General features: G+C 47.9%; 1 long non-coding RNA gene across 1 annotated transcript; it reads right to left on the reverse strand.

Annotated features, from left to right (window-relative positions):
• Positions 1–1,503: 1,503 nt before the first annotated feature.
• Positions 1,504–7,603, reverse strand: LOC139037424 (uncharacterized). Its single transcript, XR_011490214.1, has 3 exons — positions 7,471–7,603; positions 7,133–7,232; positions 1,504–4,113 (listed from the first exon to the last, which is right to left on the reverse strand). It is a non-coding gene; the product is annotated as an uncharacterized lncRNA (long non-coding RNA).
• Between the last annotated feature and the right edge of the window lie 10,080 nt (positions 7,604–17,683).

Consider the following 17,683-nt stretch of genomic DNA (forward strand, 5'->3'; position numbering starts at 1 on the left):
ATCTGTGACCTGGCTCCATCTCATTTCTTCCAAAAAGCCTTCCTGGATTTACTTTATTTATGTCAACTAACTTTTACTGTGGCTGATTTAACCTCAGCTCTATGATGTCTGTGTTATTGAATAGTTTCAAAGGGAACATTCAGGCTCCCCATCAAGAGTATAAGCTCGTTGAGGGGATCTCCTGCCTCTCTAAGTCCGTGTCATTGATGGACAGGCTCAAGGATGGAGGCTGAAGCTTTTTGTCTTACATGGTCCCTAGTGACTCAATTCATCCTTCTGCATAATTGAAGATCTGGATCAAACTTTCCAGAGTCAAGGGATGTCCTGCCTACGTATGTGTGTGTGTGAGTTGGGTGGGGAACGTCGCTTCTTATTCTAACCATGTGGTCGGGTCTCAGTATGGAAACTTCTCTATTTCTTAAAAAATTAGAAGGAGGCAGAATTATTCTTTCTCCAAGGGATTCAAAGACTCCTCCCTTCCCTGAGGCCACATGCCCCCCCTCAGTCCCTGCAGAGAGAAAGCTGGGTACCTAGACTAATGATACCCTGGATGGGCATCTTCCAGCTGTCAGGAGAGGGGGAATGTACCCTGGTTCTACGCAAGGCTTTTATTTTTTTCCCTTGTCTCCTTATTTGCATTCAGTAAGGGAGTGACACTTTCTAGAACATAACCTCCCTTTCCCATTCCAGGAATCTAATTGTTATTTCTGTGTTTGTGAAAGATAAAGGATTAGCAAGAATGCTTTGCATCAAGTCACCATTTGTAAATGCTTTATAATTATTTATGAAATTATCCTGCATTTTATAGCATGGGAGATAATAACTTAAATTGATGTATTAAACATGCATAATCATTATTTTAACCATATTAAATGCACCTCTGTAGAATAATCATTTCACAAACACGAAGAAAGCCTGCAGAAGTGGCACCTTAATTTAAGACATTACAGGATTTGTGACACCCAAATCCACGACCCTTTTTTCTTGATGACAGATGGAGTTTCTTATCTGGCTGCCGTGTTCTTCTTTCTTGAAGTGAAAATGAATTCTTAAATTAAAAAAAATATATTATCGAGGTAATTTTGGCAGTGTGGTGAAGCAATGGGAGACGAGATAAGGAGCAGAATTTCCAGGGGCCAGAGCAAAATTGGGCAAACCTGATCTTTCCTTGTCTCGTCCTCCCCACGCCCAGGGTGCCGGGAGAGTCCTCTGCTGGGCTCGGGGAGGAGCTGAGAACTGGCTGGTGGAGCAGGCTGGTACATTGTTCTCCTCTAGGGCCAGGGCTCTGGGGCTGTTCTGATCAAAGGCAGCCCCAAAATAGAAGATCCATTTCACACAGCAGGGGGTCTCTGAAACGAGGCGGAGAATCGGGGAAAATGTAAAATTCGGCAAAAAGGGGTAAGGAGAAAGAGGAGAGAAGAAAAACGTAATGCCAGCTTATTATTTATGTGAATCCGGTTTATTTTATTTATTTATTTATTATTATTATTTTTTCTTCTCCAGATTAGTGGATCCAAGGCACATATGCCAGTCTCCTTAGCGGTGCGGCAGCGCTGTCTCCGCTGGTGGTGCCCTCTGCTGGTCACTGTCAGAATTTCAACGCCGTTCAAAGAGCGTTCAACGTCTCTTGGGGCTTCCTAGGTGGCGTTAGTGGTAAAGAACCTGCCTGCCAGTGCAGGAGATGCAAGAGATGTGGGTCTGATCCCTGGGTCAGGAAGGCCCCCTGGAGGAGGGCATGCAACCCACTCCAGTATTCTTGCCTGGAGAATCCCGTGGGCAGAGGGGTCTGGTGGGCAGCAGTCCACAGGGTCGCCAAGAGTCAGAGATAACTGAAGTGACTTAGCACGCACAACATCTCTACCGGTGATGAAGCATCCCCCAGGGTCTAGGCCCTGCGTTATGTATTTTATGAACATAATCTTATTCAATTCTCACGACAATCATTAAATGAAAAAAATGGAACCTCAGGCAGTTTAAATGCAGATCCAGTTTCTTAACAGCTGGACTGCACGGAGTCAGCCACCAGGCTGGAGAGCTGACCTTGGGTAGGTGGTCCTGTTATTCAGCCCCAGCCCTAGGGATGAATGCAAATCTATTCTGCATTAAAGATCATACTCCAGGGTCTAAATGATTCTATTTGGGAGTGCAGTTTAGTTTCTAACTTAAATCCATCAATATCTCAAGTGCATGTTTTTCTGGGGTAGAGTGAGCCTTTGAAATACATGCATTATTTATTCTATGATCTAGTGATGGGCCCTGTGCATTTAAATATTGGAAGTTACGCTGTTCTTCTTTGCTCTTAACAGCTCACACCCAACCTCCATCAGGAAAATCTATCAGCTTCACCTTCAGAATATACCCAGGATCCAGCCTCTGTTCACCAGGTCCACTAGTTACCATCTTGGTCTAAGGCACAGTCGTTACTTATTTGTGTTACTGCACCAGTCTCCTAACTGGTCTTTCATGGTCTTCCACAGCGGTCAGAGCCAGTCCATGAGGACATAAACTGAATCGTGTCCTTTTGTCCATCTCCGCCAGGTACAAGCCAACGGTCTCATCAAGGTCTGTAGAATCCTGCAAAATCTGGCCTCTTATCATGCTTGCCATTTCTCTCTCTTTCCCTTTTCCCTTTCTTCGCACTGCTCCAGCCCCAAGGGCCTCCATGGGATTCCTTGAATACAAACGCCAGGCTCTGCCTCTGAACTTTGCACTGACTGATCCTCTGTCTGGAATGCCCTTCCCTCAAATATCCTCATAAACCTGCCTCACTGCCTTTAAACTTGTGCTCAGATGCCACCTTCTTAATGAAGCCTACCCCAATCAACCTCCTACCCCTTACTGCCAATCTTCCTTCCCTATTTTATTTTTATGACCTGACGTTGGCACTGAAAGTCCAGCATCTTGGAAAACCCTTTAATCCTGGAAAACGGGGTGAGATGGTCCCCTGAGTGGTGGGCAGGAGGGCACTGTGAGGCGGGGACAGCTGCCCCCAGGAGCTCCCAAGACCCTTGCTCTAGCCTGGGAGTCCGGGGCGGGGAACTGTCCTTTGCCAAAGGATGGAGAATGGCTCCATCTCAGAAAAAGCCTTTTGAGTTATTGAAATTGCTCCTTATTATGAAGAAGAAAGTGAGTTTCTATTTCCTAGTAAGTGGTGCAAGAGTAGAAAAATGATAGTGTAATGATGTTCCAGTGGAACAATTATTTTCCTGAGATGGAACAACATAAAGTATCACTTTGATTACACCCTGCCTACTTATTCCACCCCCTCCAGCTGGGTTTAGTGGCCAATAAATCTTCCGGGAGCCTCCCTGACCCCTGGCTGCTGCCTCCGCAGGGACTCAATAGCTAGCTGGGTCCTCCTGTGCCCGGCCGAGCCTGCTTTTCCTGACTGCTCCTTGAGATGATTCATCCCAGCCGGAGCCAGGGGCAGAGGTGAAAGGAGACTGAGGCAGGGACGGAGGGGGCCACTTGGAGACCCGGGGTGTGACTTTCAACCGGAGATGAAGGCCTGCCCTGCGGCTGGGTGGAGAGGCCATTGGTGGACGGCCGGGGGAGAGGGGAACCAGGAAGAGACTTTAAAGGCAGTTTCGGGAGGGCTGTTTGCACAGTGAGGGAAAAGAACAGGATCACTCAGAAGGTGAGGAGGGGTCCAAACCAGCAGAAAACCATCAGTGGCGTTCATTTGTGCTGACAGCTGAGGCAGAAACATGGACACTTTTCTTTGGCTCTCTTTGATTAAATCTCCAGACATACTCAGGTTGTTTGGTCCCTGAGTCTCTTAGCCTGCTTGTTGTTGTTCTTGTACAATCGCTAAATCCTAAATCGCTAAGTGTACAATTGCGACCCCACGGACTGCAGCACGCCAGGCTTCCCTGTCCTTCACTGTCTCTGGGAGTTTGCTCAGATTCATGTCCATTGAGTCGGTGATGCCATCCAACCATGTCATCCTCTGTTGTCCCCTTCTCCTCCCGCCTTCAATCTTTCCCAGCATCAGGGTCTTTCCCAGTGAGTCAGCTCTTGGCATCAGGTGGCCAAGGTATTGGAGTTTCAGCTTCAGCATCAGTCCTTCCAATGAATATTCAGGGTTAGGCTGCCATAATAAAGCACCAAAGCCTGAAAGTAAGTGAAAGTGAAAGTCACTCAGTTGTGTCCGACTCTTTGAAACTCCATGGACTATACAGTCCACGGAGTTCTCCAGGGCAGAATACTGGAGTGGGGAGCCTTTCCCTTCCCCAGGGGGTCCTGAGTGGCTGAAGTGAGAGAACTTTGTTTCTCCCAGTTCTGGAGGCTGGATGATATGGTTTCTGGTGAGACCTCTCTCCTGGCTTCTAGACAACCTTCTAGACGTGTCCTCACGAGGAAGAGAGAGAGAAAGCGCTCTGGTGTCTCTCCCTTTTCTTATAAAGGTACCAGGCCTCTCAGATGGAAGTCCCGCCTCCGACCTCATTTACCCTTTATCACTTGCTCTTAGGCCCTGTTTCCAAATCCATCAGACTTTGACCTGTGAATTTGGAAGGGACAACACAAGCATCCATCCTGTCACGTTGACTAATTAGAACTGATGCTTCCTCCTGGGCCCTGGCTTCGCCCCAGAGATGCAGTCTGGGGAAAGCTCACCTCCAGCCAGAGGATTATATCCTGTCCCCAGATATTTAAATCAGTGGCTCTCAACGTGTGGTCCCTGGACCAGCAGAATCAGCATCACCTCGAACTAGTCAGAAATGCCCCTTCTCAGGCTGCCCACCTCAGCCCCCCAAGTCAGCGACTCCAGCAATCTGTGTTTTAACAAGCCTTTCAGATAATTCCAGCGTAGGACTGAATTTGAAAACAACTGTGAATAAATGAAAGTTTCCCCTAAGAGGGCTTCCCAGGTGGCGCTAGTAGTCAAGAACCTGCCTTCCAATGCAGGAGATGTAACAGATGTGTGTTCGACCCCTGGGTCGGGAAGATCCCCTGCAGGAGGGCATGGCAACCCACTCCAGTATTCTTGCCGGGAGAATCCCATGGACAGAGGAGCCTGGTGGGCTATATAGTCCATGGGGTTGCAAAGAGTTGGACACAACTGAAGCAACTTCGCATGCACGCACGTCCTCCCCTGGGAACTGTACCTAGAGATTTTCAACCTTTAGAATCAGAGCCGCTGGGAGAGCTTATAAAAATATAGGTGGTCCAGCCCCACTGTCTGAGTCTGTGATACAGGGGCCTGCAGTGAGGCTGGATAAGGTAGATTTCTAGCAGGTTCCCAGGGAGGCTGATGCTGCTGGTCTTGGGACTGGGCACTTTGCAGGCAGGTGCTCAGCACGGACCGGGTTCCAGGTGTTCTCCGCCCCTTCACTCCAGACGGGCCCGCCCTCGCTTCCCACGGTCACGTGAGCCTGCGCGGCTGCTCCGTCCCGTGTGGTCTGGTGCTGGGGTTTGGGTGCCTGACACTCTCAGGCCAGAGCTCCCCTAAAGGGCCTGTCAGTTCAAGCTCAAACCGGAGGTGGGGAATAGGTCCGCCTCACCGATGTCCACGAGCTGGCCCTCGTCTCTGACCCGGCGTCTTTGGCCACTTCTGTTTCAGGACTACGTGGGACCCTGGTCAGGCTGTCTGCGTGCAGCATCGGATCAGGGTCCTGATTCATCCTGGCTGGTGGAGCCTGGCCTTAACCGTGCTGTGATCTTCCCTAGCACCCGGCTCTCACACACCGCCGCATCCTTGTCTTAGTAGCTGCCCCTGAACCTGGCCCTGATGCTGGAGCCAGGGCCCTCCTACTAACTGCCAGACCCGGCTGATCCTCTCCTCCTGCTTCTCCAGTTTTCTGAATTTGGCCTCCTGGGAGGTGATTCTCAGTCTCTGAGTTGTCCACTTGAGCGTCCTGAGGGCCCAGGCCACCCACTGCTGCCATTCCAGCCACAAACCCCTGGGTCCACACAGTGCTGACAGTGGCAGCGGCAGTTCTCAGAGGGCCGGTGCACCCCCGTGGGAAGTCCTGGCCCCAAGTCCTCCATGGTCTAGCCTGTCCACCCAGCTGTCCATGTCCTGGACCATGTCTCAGGACGTGACAGGTCCCAGGTCCCAGGTGCCAGGACACGGTCCAGCCTGGAGGAAGCGATGCTGGCCCTTGGAGATGCCGTATCGTTAAACCCTGTATTGCTGTGGCTTTAGAGGGATGCGCTGTGCTGTTGGCTGGACTCCCGAGTCCTTAGGATTAAAGACAGGTGGTGGGTTTTTATTGCACTGTTATCAATTATAGGGGTCCTTTAGCAATTGCTGGCTGGGAAGGAGAGGAATGAAGAAGGCTATGGGTTCTGTCCTAATTTGTTTGATTTGGGGCTGGACCCCAAGCTCTGGATCCCCAGTAATTAGCCCAGCTGCAGACTTGGGCACACGCAGCCCGTGGCTGTCACTGCTCCAGGGGCCGGGTTGGCGCCAGAGCCTTTGGATCTCACGAGGCGGCTGCTGTCGGCTGGGGGAGGGGCGTGAGTGCGGCAGCAGATGCGGGTGGCGGGTGGGGGTGCTTTTAGCTCCCAGCCCCCCCTCCCTACCCCCTCTCCTCTTTGTGGCTTTTGGAGCCGCCCCGTTGCTGAGTCTGGGGGTGGGGGTCAGGGAGGAAGGGAGCCCCTGGGACTGGGAGGGCAGAGGCGAGGGAGGGGCGCGGCGTCCGACTGGCACGAAGGCCCGTTTGAAGGCCAGGCTGGGATGATCCGGTGGTCGCCAGGCAGGGTCAGCGGAGGGGAGCGCGGGGAAGCTGTGCAGAGGCCCGGGGCTCCGGGGACAGGGCAGCTGCCGTTTGCCAAGCCAACCAGAAAATTAAAAAGATGGCTCAGCGTGCACGCTGGCACTCTGGGTGGGAGAAGGGCAGGCACGACTCAGAGGCGTGAGGGGCACCCGGCTCCCGAGAAGGGCTCTGCGGGCCCAACGACGGGGACCCGGGTGGGAGCACCTTCGCACGTGGGGCTGGTCGGTTTCCCCTGCAAGTGCATTCCAAGTCCCGTCCCTGGAGCTACGAGCTGAGCCAGGGGTGGGCACTGTGCCTACGCCCCCCAGCCTTCGGGGGGCGGCTCCACGGCCTCGGAAGGAGGCTTCCTCACCCTGGCTCTCCGTCCACCCTTCTCAAGCCCTAATTGAGACGCCTCGTTCCCACCGTACCCGTGTGAACCGTTAAGCTGCTTCAGGCGCTTGACCTCTGTGTGTGGCAAGGGTGTCCAGAATTTGTGGCATTTTGCTGACTCCAGGTCTCTGCTCCCGACTGTAGAAGGAAATCATGACAGGAGAGATTTAGGGCAGACATTTAGGAAGGAACTCATAAAAGGAGGTGAGGAATGGGGGGCGGAAAGGAGCTGAGGGTTGTCTCAACAATCCACCTCAGAGCTCCGACTAGCAAGTCAAGTGGGGTGAAGCTGGCCTCTGAGGCCTGGAGGCTGGAGAGGAATCCAGCGAGCGGAGACGCCGAGGGCTCTCAGAGTGGACGGGGGCCAGAGGCGTACCTTGGAGCCAACGTCGCACCAGCTGCCGTTTGCTTCCTTGGCTGAGTCGTCTGCCCCGCCGCGTGCCCAGAGGGCCAGCTGTCTTGATGCCACAGGGACACAGGGCCATTCAGAGACGAGCAGGGTGCAGGGAGGCCGGGCCGCTGTCCTTTACCTCTGCCCCGAGGGGCCTGCTGGACACACTTCCTTCCTCTTCCCGTCAGCAGGGCTGGAGGACGTGCTCTTTCCCGACCCTGTGGCAAACGGCAGCCGTTGCTTTTTCCTCTGGCCCTTCCTGTTCCTAACAAGTCTGAATGGCCAGAGCTTGAAGAGGCAGTGAGTGAAGTGAAAGTTGCTCAGTCGTGTCCAACTCCTTGCCACCTCATGGACTCTATAGTCTGGGGGATTTTCCAGGCCAGAATACTGGAGTGGGGAGCCTTTCCTGTCTCCAGGGGATCTTCCCAACCCAGGGATCGAACCCAGGTCGCCCACATTGCAGGGGGATTCTTTACCAGCTGAGACACCAGGGAAGTTCTTGAAGAGACAGGGAAAGGATGAAAAAAAACAAACCCAGATCCCGAGAGATGGTCAAAGTGGTGGGAGACCGAGAGGGAAGTATGCGTGAGAACTGAACACCGGGCCCTGGGGCTGAGGCTTGGAGGAGGGAGGTGGGGAGGGTCATTTCCCTCAGGAGAGCCCAAACCGGAAGGAGAGACGCAGACTGCTGCGCTGGGGCTGGGGGCGGGGGACGGGGAAGGGCCCGCAGCATCTGTGCGTGTGACGGCTCATTCCCGTGGCGCGCCGTCTCCCCCACGAGCCTCTCTGCCTGCTCCACTTCCGTTCGCCTCTACAGGGAACTCTGGTTGAGTAGCAACAAGGCCTGTTTTGTTCATCCTGTGTCCTCTGGGCTCCGTGAGAACTCTCAACAGCTGGTGAAAGGAGTTTAGGAAGAGGGCAGTATGGCTGCTGGCGCCCGAGCCAGGCGTGGGAGCCTCCTGCCATTTCCACCCTGGGCTCTTCCAGCTAGCTTCTCTTCTCTGGCCAACTCCTTTCCCCACATTCTACTACCATCCTTTCTTTCCTCATTTTTCCTATTTCCCCTCCACAGACCTGGCCTGGTCCCTGGTTGTTCTGACGTGCACAGAAAGATGTGTTTGTAGTGTGCTTTCTCCAGGGGTCCTCCACAAACACCCAGTCCCGGTATAAAAATATGCAGCCAGGGTCCCCGTGTGCACTCCTTTCCTGGACCTTCCTGGACTCCATCTGCTCACACACCTCTCTGGGCAACTGAAAGGATGGCGCCAGGCTGTATCCAGGCAGGTGGAACGGGCCCCAGACGCGACTTAATTGTGTCCCTCTGACCACACATCACCCTGTGTCCTCACTCACCCCCTGGTGTTTGTGCGTGCTGAGTCACTTCAGTCGTGTCCCACTCTTTGTGACCCCGTGGACTGTAGCTGACCAGACTCCTCTGTCCGTGGGATTCTCCAGGCAAGAGTGCTGGAGGGGGGTGGCATGCCCTTCTCCAGGGGATCCTCCCAACCCAGGGATCGAACACACATCTCTTACATCTCCTCCATTGGCAAGCAGGTTCTTTACCCCTTGCACCACCTGAGAAGCCCATCCTGATGCTTGACACCCCCTTTAAAATAGCAAAGGCCCTGCAAGCACCTTGACAAGAGAGAAATCGCATTTTCCTGATGTGACTGGCTGGATATTGGAGCTCTGCTCCCAGAAGATTTATCAGTCAAAGTAGCATTGTGAGAAAGTGTAGAGGCTTAGAGCTTGGTGCCTTTTATTTGAAACTAATTTGTAACACAGACAATAATTGTAGAGGAATTTTTGAGAGAGAGGGATCAACGGGAGGACAGGAACAAACGTCAGGATGTCATCAGTGATTTGGTCAAAAAGTCAGCTTGTAGAAAATACCTGAAAATCAGTATGCAGTTACCCAAGCTGTCTAAACCTTCCATTTCATCATCTGCTGCCATGGAAAATAACAAGCCAGGAAGATAATGAATGAGCCAGAAATTCTGCAAGATTCTCGTCTGTCAGAGAAGTTGTTTATCCCACATACTGGTTTCCAGCCCTTTAAACGAACCTGGCTTGCCCATACATGCGGTCCCACCTTTGGAGACAAAAAAATCCGCAGTGTGGTAGGTAAGATTTAAAGACGGCTTCTAGTGATCGCTGCCTCTCGGTAGTCACTCACGTGTGTAATCCCTTCCCCTTTGGTGTGGGCTGGACTCACTTAGCTGCTTTTAAATGAATAAAATATGGTAGAAGTGATGACGTGTTACTTTCAAGGTTGGCATACAGAAAGATCGTGGCTTCCATCTTCCTCTCCGTTTCTCTCTCACTTTCTGTTCTTGTTTCTTTCTTTCTCCAGTTACCAGCTGCCATGTTGTGAGGATATTTAGACAGCCTAGGAAGAGGCTCACGAGACGCCAACAATGGCAAGAGTCAACTTAGAAGTGGATCCTTCTTCCTGCCCCACCCCCGAGTCAGGCCTTTAGAGGAGGCCTCAGCCTTGGCCTTCAGCTTGACTTCAGCCTCACAAGAGGCTGAACCAGAGGCATCAGGCCGAGATACGCTCAGATTCTTGATCCATAGGCATTGTGAGATAGCAAATGTTTGTTTTAGGCCACTAAGTTTTGGGATAATTTGTTATACAGCAACAGATACACCTAGACTAATTCTTGATCTCCAGGACTCCTTTAGACCCCTCTAGTCGCCATTGGCCCTGCTCACTGTTCTCTAGCTTGCCAGTTTTCTCTCCCAGGTCCTAACCTCTTGCTTTCACTCCATCTTTCACTTCCCCTCCAGTTGCTTGGGTTGATGGTCAGGTCTTGGCCTTGTCATGTGGCTTTGACCTTGGTACCTCTCCAGATACAATGTTAGGGGTCTGCCTTCTGCTTGAACACTTTATAATCTTGTGTAAGACACTGCTTACCTCCGGAACCCTACACTGGCCAGACCTGCCTCCCACCTGCTCCAGGTCTACCCAAGAGCAGGATCTGAAAGTCAATTGACTCACTAGAGCAGGAAAGCCTAACCAGATACGCTGGAAAGATTTTCAGTGAAAGCTGAAACAACCCTCTTATCTTGAGAAAATCCCTTGCCTCCACGGTCATTCGCCATTCTCTTAGCGTTCCTATCAATCTGGGCCTTCCTGCATTTGTTAGCTGATGGATGGCAAGTGGTTGGCCCATTACTTTGTAAAAACAAGATGTTGTTTTCAGATATTTTTCTTTCCTCCCTCTTCCCCCTACTCCTGCCTCACTTAAAAGCTTTCATTCTTTAAGTCTAGTCAGTATTTCATTCATTATTATCATTATTTTTGGAGTTTAGACATTAAAATGATTGAGTCTGGGTTTCATTATGGGGCTCTGGTGACTTAGGATAAATATTCTCTGAGACTGTGAGAGTATTTGGCTGCTTTTTCTCAGTCACTCTGGTCTCATGATCATTCTGGCTTCAGAGTAAACCTGAGGCCAACCAAAGGCGGGGCTCAGTATTCGAATTCAATTCATGCTCCCTGGGTTGCCCACAGATTCTGATGACTCAAATAAAAATCTAACATTTCTGTGTGGGTCTGGGGAAAATTGGACATGACTTTCCTCATCTCTTGTCACTAAGACACGATATCCTAATAGGAGAAATGCTTGATGACAAGAGAAGTGTGCCTTTCCTATAGGAGACGCACTCTAAGTGTTTTAAGTATCTGCTGTGAAGATGAACAAGATTGTGGAGGTCCACCCACCTGCTCCCCCTGGATGATGTCATCTGTGGTCACCCTGGAATCACTGATCTGTGACTAGCTCAATCCCAAAACGTTGTCTCTCTTGAGCTCCAGACCCCTGGCCCCGCAGCTTACTAGACAGCGCCCCTGCATGTCCATCAGAATGGAAAGCTTCTCACACCCCAGATGGAATTTCTTATCTTTCACCCAAAGCTGCCCCTCATCCATTCTCTCTTTCCAGTCTTCTGGAATCCCTTCATTTTGTCCCAGCTAGAAAGCTGGGGTCGGATACGACTCCTGTGTCTCCCTCACGTGTGCTTGCGGCCAGTCTCTGAGTTGGGTGGATTCTATGTTTTGTATGTTTTATTTTCTTTCTTAAAGTATATATTTTATTGATGTATAGTTCGCTTACAATGTGTCAGGTCCACAGCAAGGTGATTCAGTTATACATATACACATATTATTTTTGAAATTATTTTCCATTTTAGATTATTATAAGATATCAACTATAGGTCCCTGTGCTATACCATAAACCTTTGTTGCTTGCTGCATATCTATATTTTTAAATTAGAAATCCAGCATTCTATTCATACTAAGTCAAATAAGCAGAATCAAAGCATCATAAATTCTTTAGTTAGGCAAAAATTCAGAAGTTTTATAAAATATATATATCATACATATTATTTACATATATTACACAAAAGCTTTTCTACTATGCTTGATAAAGACTTGAGAAAGAACATCAATAAGAAAAGAAAGAAGAGATGGAGAAATTGAAAAATATAAACTAAATGAAATGGGAGCACTGAATATGAAGACAAAGTGAAGCAAAATGTTATTTTTCAGTCGTTCGGTTGTGTCCGATGCTGTGACCCCATGAATTGCAGCATGCCAGGCTCCCCTGTCCTTCACCATCTCCCAGAGCTTCCTCAAACTCGTGTCCTTTGACTCAGTGATGCCATCCAACCATCTCGTCCTCTGTCGCCCACTTCTCTTGCTCTCAATCTTTCCCAGCATCAGGGTCTTTTCCGAAGAGTCAGACTAGATAAAAGTAAAAGATCATCATATAGTCCAGTTGTGTTTTGACATGGCTGCTCATGAGAAACATATATGGAGCTCTGGAGAAAAGAAAGTGTCTTGTATGTTTCTTGAGTGGGGCCCCTCACTGTCCCCCTCATGTCTCTTCTGCATTACTTCTAACTGGCCGTTTGCTTCCAGTAGCCAGCTCATCCCCACATTCCTGCCAGAGAGACCAGAACTTTAAAACCATTCAAAGACTTTCTATCACCCTCAGGTAAGCTGCCCAAACCGTGAGTATAGTGGCAAGACCTTGCGTGATGTGATCAGGCCTGACTTCCTTCTGCAGCCTTATCATTTTCTCCAAATATGCCTTGACTTTGACGTCTCAGGCACAGGAACCCTGTCCAGCGACCCTCCCAAGCCTTTCCTTGTTACAGGGCCTCCTTGCCTGGGGACCTCCTCACACCCTGTCGGATCTCCCCTGCACCTGGGTTTCTGCTCTTTTTCCTTCCAAACTCAGCTTAGCTGCCACCTCCCCTGACAAGTCTTCCCTATCCCCAGGCCTGGCTTGGCTATTAATATTTCTCAGCGGGCCCCGAAGTGCCCTGTGTTGTTCTGCCATTGTAAATACCCCCTTGCCCCTTGAGAGTGGGGATGACCACGTGTCTGGTGCCTCAGACACTGCCTGGCCCACAGGAGACTTGAAATCATTCATCAGGAAACAAAGGAATGTGCCAAATACACTGAAGGGGAGTTTTCCAATTTCTGGGAACCAATATGTACTAAAAACCTCCCCCTGCCCCCTCACCCAGCAAGGAAACTTTAGCTAGTGTAAGGTGATAATATTATATTATAATATATAATACAATTATATTATATATATACGTGTGTGTGTATATATATATATATATATATATATATACAGGGTGAGGCATATATATATATATATATATATATATATATATATGTTGGGCTTCCCTGGCAGCTCACACATAAAGAATCTGCCTGCAATGCAGGAGACTTGACTTCAGTCAGGAAGATCCCCTGGAGAAGGAAATGGCTACCCACTCCAGTATTCTTGCCTAGGAAATTGTACATAATACATATTAATAATACATAAAATAATATATATTATATGTATGTAATATATAACATTGCATATATATATATATAATAGTATAATGAGGCCTAGACTCAGGGTTCTTTGCCTCTCATTAGGAGAAGTTACTGAACATGGACTCCAAAATCACTGCAGATGGTGATTGCCGCCATGAAATTAAGATGCTTACTCCTTGGAAGAAAAGCTATGACCAACCTAGACAGCAGATTAAAAAGCAGAGACATTACTTGGCCAATAAAGGTCCATCTAGTCAAGGCTATGGTTTTTCCAGTAGTCATGTATGAATGTGAGAGTTGGACTATAAAGAAAGCTGAGCACTGAAGAATCGATGCTTTTGAATTGTGGTGTTGGAGAAGACTCTTGAGAGTTCCTTGAACTGCAAGGAGATCCAACCAGTCCATCCTAAAGGAAATCAGTCCTGAATATTCATTGGAAGGACTGAGGCTGAAGCTGAAGCTGCAATACTTTGGCCATCTGATGCGAAGAACTGACTCCTTTGAAAAGACCCTGATGCTGGGAAAGATTAAGGGCAGGAGGAGAAGGCGCCAACAGAGGATGAGATGGTTGAATGGCGTCACCGACTCGATGGACATGGGTTTGAGCAAGCTCTGGGAGTTGGTGATGGACAGGGACGCTTGGCATGCTGTAATCCATGGGGTCACAAAGAGTTGGACATGACTGAGTGACTGAACTGAACTAAACTGAACGTGAAGCCTTAGCTTCCGCCACCTGTGAAGCAAGAACCACCTCACCTTCCAGACAGTGTGAGGAACAGGCAAGGCAGCGGAGGCCAGGGTGTCCATCTCTGTAAATTCCAGACTAGAAGGGAGTCATTCTGTTTGCTCCCATAGAAGCCTTGACCCAGGGCAATGAACTTGTGCTTTCAAGAGCAAAGCTGACAGAGCAGACTTGATAAGGGCCCTGGTTGTTGGATATGATAATAATAGTCTCATTTATTAATATAAAGGCCCGCTAATAGAGGCGGTACTTTTAATTAGCCAACACGGCCACGATATTAATTTTTATCCAGAGTTATTTAAGTCCAAGAGCCTTCCTCCTCTCTTCTGTTAGCACGTAGCTGGAGGGCGATTGAGAACATTTGTAATTGGATTTCTGTGCAGGACTTAATTATGAGGAGACAATAAAGCCCTGAAATGCGGCAGGTTCTACCCTGCTAACTATTATTTTCCAGAGTCTCCCTTAGACCAATGAATGTGCAGATTTATCTAAATTATAATTTTTAAACTTAACAAAGCTTTCCCTTCCCGCCCCGCCAGGACAGAGAGGACTCTGCCGGGAGCGCAGCTTTGCGGGGAGGCGGGCACGGAGGCAGCGTGCTTCATTCCTGTAATCAAGTCTTTCGCTCCATGGGCCACCGGGCGGCTTCCCCAGGCCCCTGGGGATCTCGGAAGAGTATTTTCTTCCCTTGGCCAAATGGCTTATTAATAGAATCGGCTTATTTATATCTCACCCAGAAAATCCCAAAGTGACACAGCAACGGGGAGGTATCGAGCCAATTAGTTGTTGGGCTTGGTGTCGTGGGGGGAAAGCTAGTTATTAATTTACTGCCCTTTACCAGTGGCAGAATCGATTCAGAGGAAACCAAAAGGAAAACAAGAAGAGGAAGGCCACGTGTTTCTGACCGTCTGGGAAAACTCAAAGAGACGAGGCTAAGCCATGCATGCCTTCAGCAAAGCCATCTAACCACAGGAGAGCAGGGAGACCAAGGCCCCGTCGGGGGTCAGCTGGCAGCGGCACGGGCACCAGCATTCATCTGGCATCTATGAGGGGCCTGTGTGCTCACATCACTGCATTCAGCTCTCACAATGCTCTGTCAAGTGGGCGCACTTCATCCATTTCACAGAAGAAATATTCATTCATTCATTCATTCATTCATTCAATATTTGTTGAATCCACTTTGGAGAGACAGAGAGACACTTTGGTCTCTTGTGTACTTGGCTCACATGGATAGCGTCCCACGATTGTTAGCCAGCATCATACATGAACCCAGGTAGACTGTGCCAACGCCAAGGCCTGGGGAACCACTGTTCCTTCTCCCTGGGTGCTGGGTCCTGTGGGTGGGGTGGCCACGACAGTGCATGCTACGTGAGGGCCCATCTCCCTCCTAACTGGGCAAACGCAGGGGAGTGAAAGGGTCACCAGTGAGGACAGTTGAGTTAGGGCTGGAAAGAAGGGGGTCTGCTGAGACAAGGGGGTGAGAGAGTTCTTTGTCTGCCCACAAGGGTGATTGTGGAAGAGAAGCTTGAGAGTACAGTATTTTTCAAATTACAGTCATTACATTTGTAGAAGTTGGTGGCTGGGATGGGAAACATTGAAGGAAATGGCAACCCACTCCAGTATTCTTGCCTGGAGGAATCCCGTGAACAGAGGAGCCTGGTGGGCTACTGTTCATGGGGTCACAAAGAGTCAGACAAGACTGAGTGACTAAGTGCATGTCGGAAACAGAAAAAGCAAGAAATAAACTTCACCCACAATCCCATCGTCTTATTCAGATCATTCTATAACACATTGTGAATAGTTTTCCAAATCATGAAAGATTCTATGAGTGCATAATTTTAAATGATAGTATAATATTCCATCTTGTGGCTGAACTATAATGTACTGAACTTTCCAGAACTTGGTGGATATTAAAAAACTTGGGGCATATTTATTTCTACCTATCATTATAAATAAAAGAGATGAACGTTTATGTTTGTCCATATTTTCACTTGTTCAAAATCAAAGTGGAATTATGGCAACAAAGAGAATGAATATTTTAAAGGCTCTGGAGACTTATCGCCATGTTGTACTCTAGAAATATTGTACACATTTCTATCATGCTAGCAGTGTGTGAGAAGCCCATCATTGCATCATACCTTCATCAATAGTCTGCATTGACTTTTACAAGAATTTGCTAATTTGATAGGGCAAAAAAATGCATTTCATGACTGTTTTCTTCTCATATATTGATTGCTAGTGAGGTTTAACAGCCCTTTGTATGTTTAAACAGTTATTAGTATTTGTATTTCTTCTGCAGATAGATTACTCTTGTTCTTTGCACATTTTTCTTTTGCGTTTAGTGGTTTCCGTTCTGTATAAATGCTATTTTATATTTTAAGAACATTAATTTTTTGATGTTTTTGTTGCAGACATTTTTCTCAGGTTGATTTTGCTGTTTAGTTTTACTTTCTATGCTTTTTTATAGACATGGTTTGAAATTTTATGAAGCCAAATAGATCTATTTTTTCTTTGTGATTTTTCCAATTGCTTTTATACTTAGAAATTCCATCTCCACACTGAGATAGAAATAGTAACCTGTATTTTATTACAAGTATTTTATGGTTTCTTGTTTTACATTTAACTCTTTAATTCATCTGGACTTTAGTTTGTCCTCTCTTCTGTGATAAAGATTTAAATAGATTTTCCCTCTAAATAGTTAACATTTATCCCAGCATCATGTATTAAAGAATATTTTCTTTCCCCATTGACTTGAATGCCACCTTTATCACATGTGAAATTTTTTAGTATACAGTAGGATATTCTGAGCTGCCTTATCCTGTTCAGTTAGTTCTTCTATTATAATCACACTGTTTTAATTATTGTATCTTTATACAGTCATGTATTTTAAAATATGACATATTTGTATATGAAATGGAGCATTTGGTTATCTGGTAGAACAAATCTCCCACAATTACCGTGTTTTACAAAAAAAAATTGGCTATTCCTGCTCATTTTCCAGATGAATTTTAGAATCATGCTGTTTAGTTCCAGAAAAAAAAAAAAACAACCCAATTCCATTTGGGACTTTGAAAGGGATTGGATTCAACATATATCTTAATTCATGAGCCATTTGCATCTTTATACTGTTCAGTCTTACCATGTGGAAAAATGACATGTTCTAATTTCCCTCCCCCTCTGCTTCCTTTGTTTTGACAGCTTTAACCCTTTGAGTTAAGTGAAATTTTAGTGTAGGCTGTGAGATGAGGATCAAAATTGATTCATTTTCAAATAACCAGCTTTCCTTGATTCCACTTTTTGCATAATTCACACCTTCTCTAATAATTAATGATGTTTCTTTTATCATTTATCAAGTCCTTAGATATATATTAGGGTCTGTTTCAAGGCTGTCTAGTCCCACTGGTCTGTCTATTCTTGTGCTAACGCCGCACTGCTCCGATCACCGCCTTGTCTTCCCCAGTACTAGTTGGAATACCATCCCTTCCAGATGGCTCTTTGGAGTCGCGGCCTGTTTCTCCCAAGCTGGGATTCGTTTCCTGAATAGAGTCAACCCTTTGGCCAGACCTCTGGCCAGAGCTTTTCAGTGACTCAGGGACTCGGATGGAGCCGCCGGA

This window comes from Odocoileus virginianus, chromosome 11, assembly GCF_023699985.2.
Source record: "Odocoileus virginianus isolate 20LAN1187 ecotype Illinois chromosome 11, Ovbor_1.2, whole genome shotgun sequence".
Lineage (NCBI taxonomy): Eukaryota > Metazoa > Chordata > Mammalia > Artiodactyla > Cervidae > Odocoileus > Odocoileus virginianus.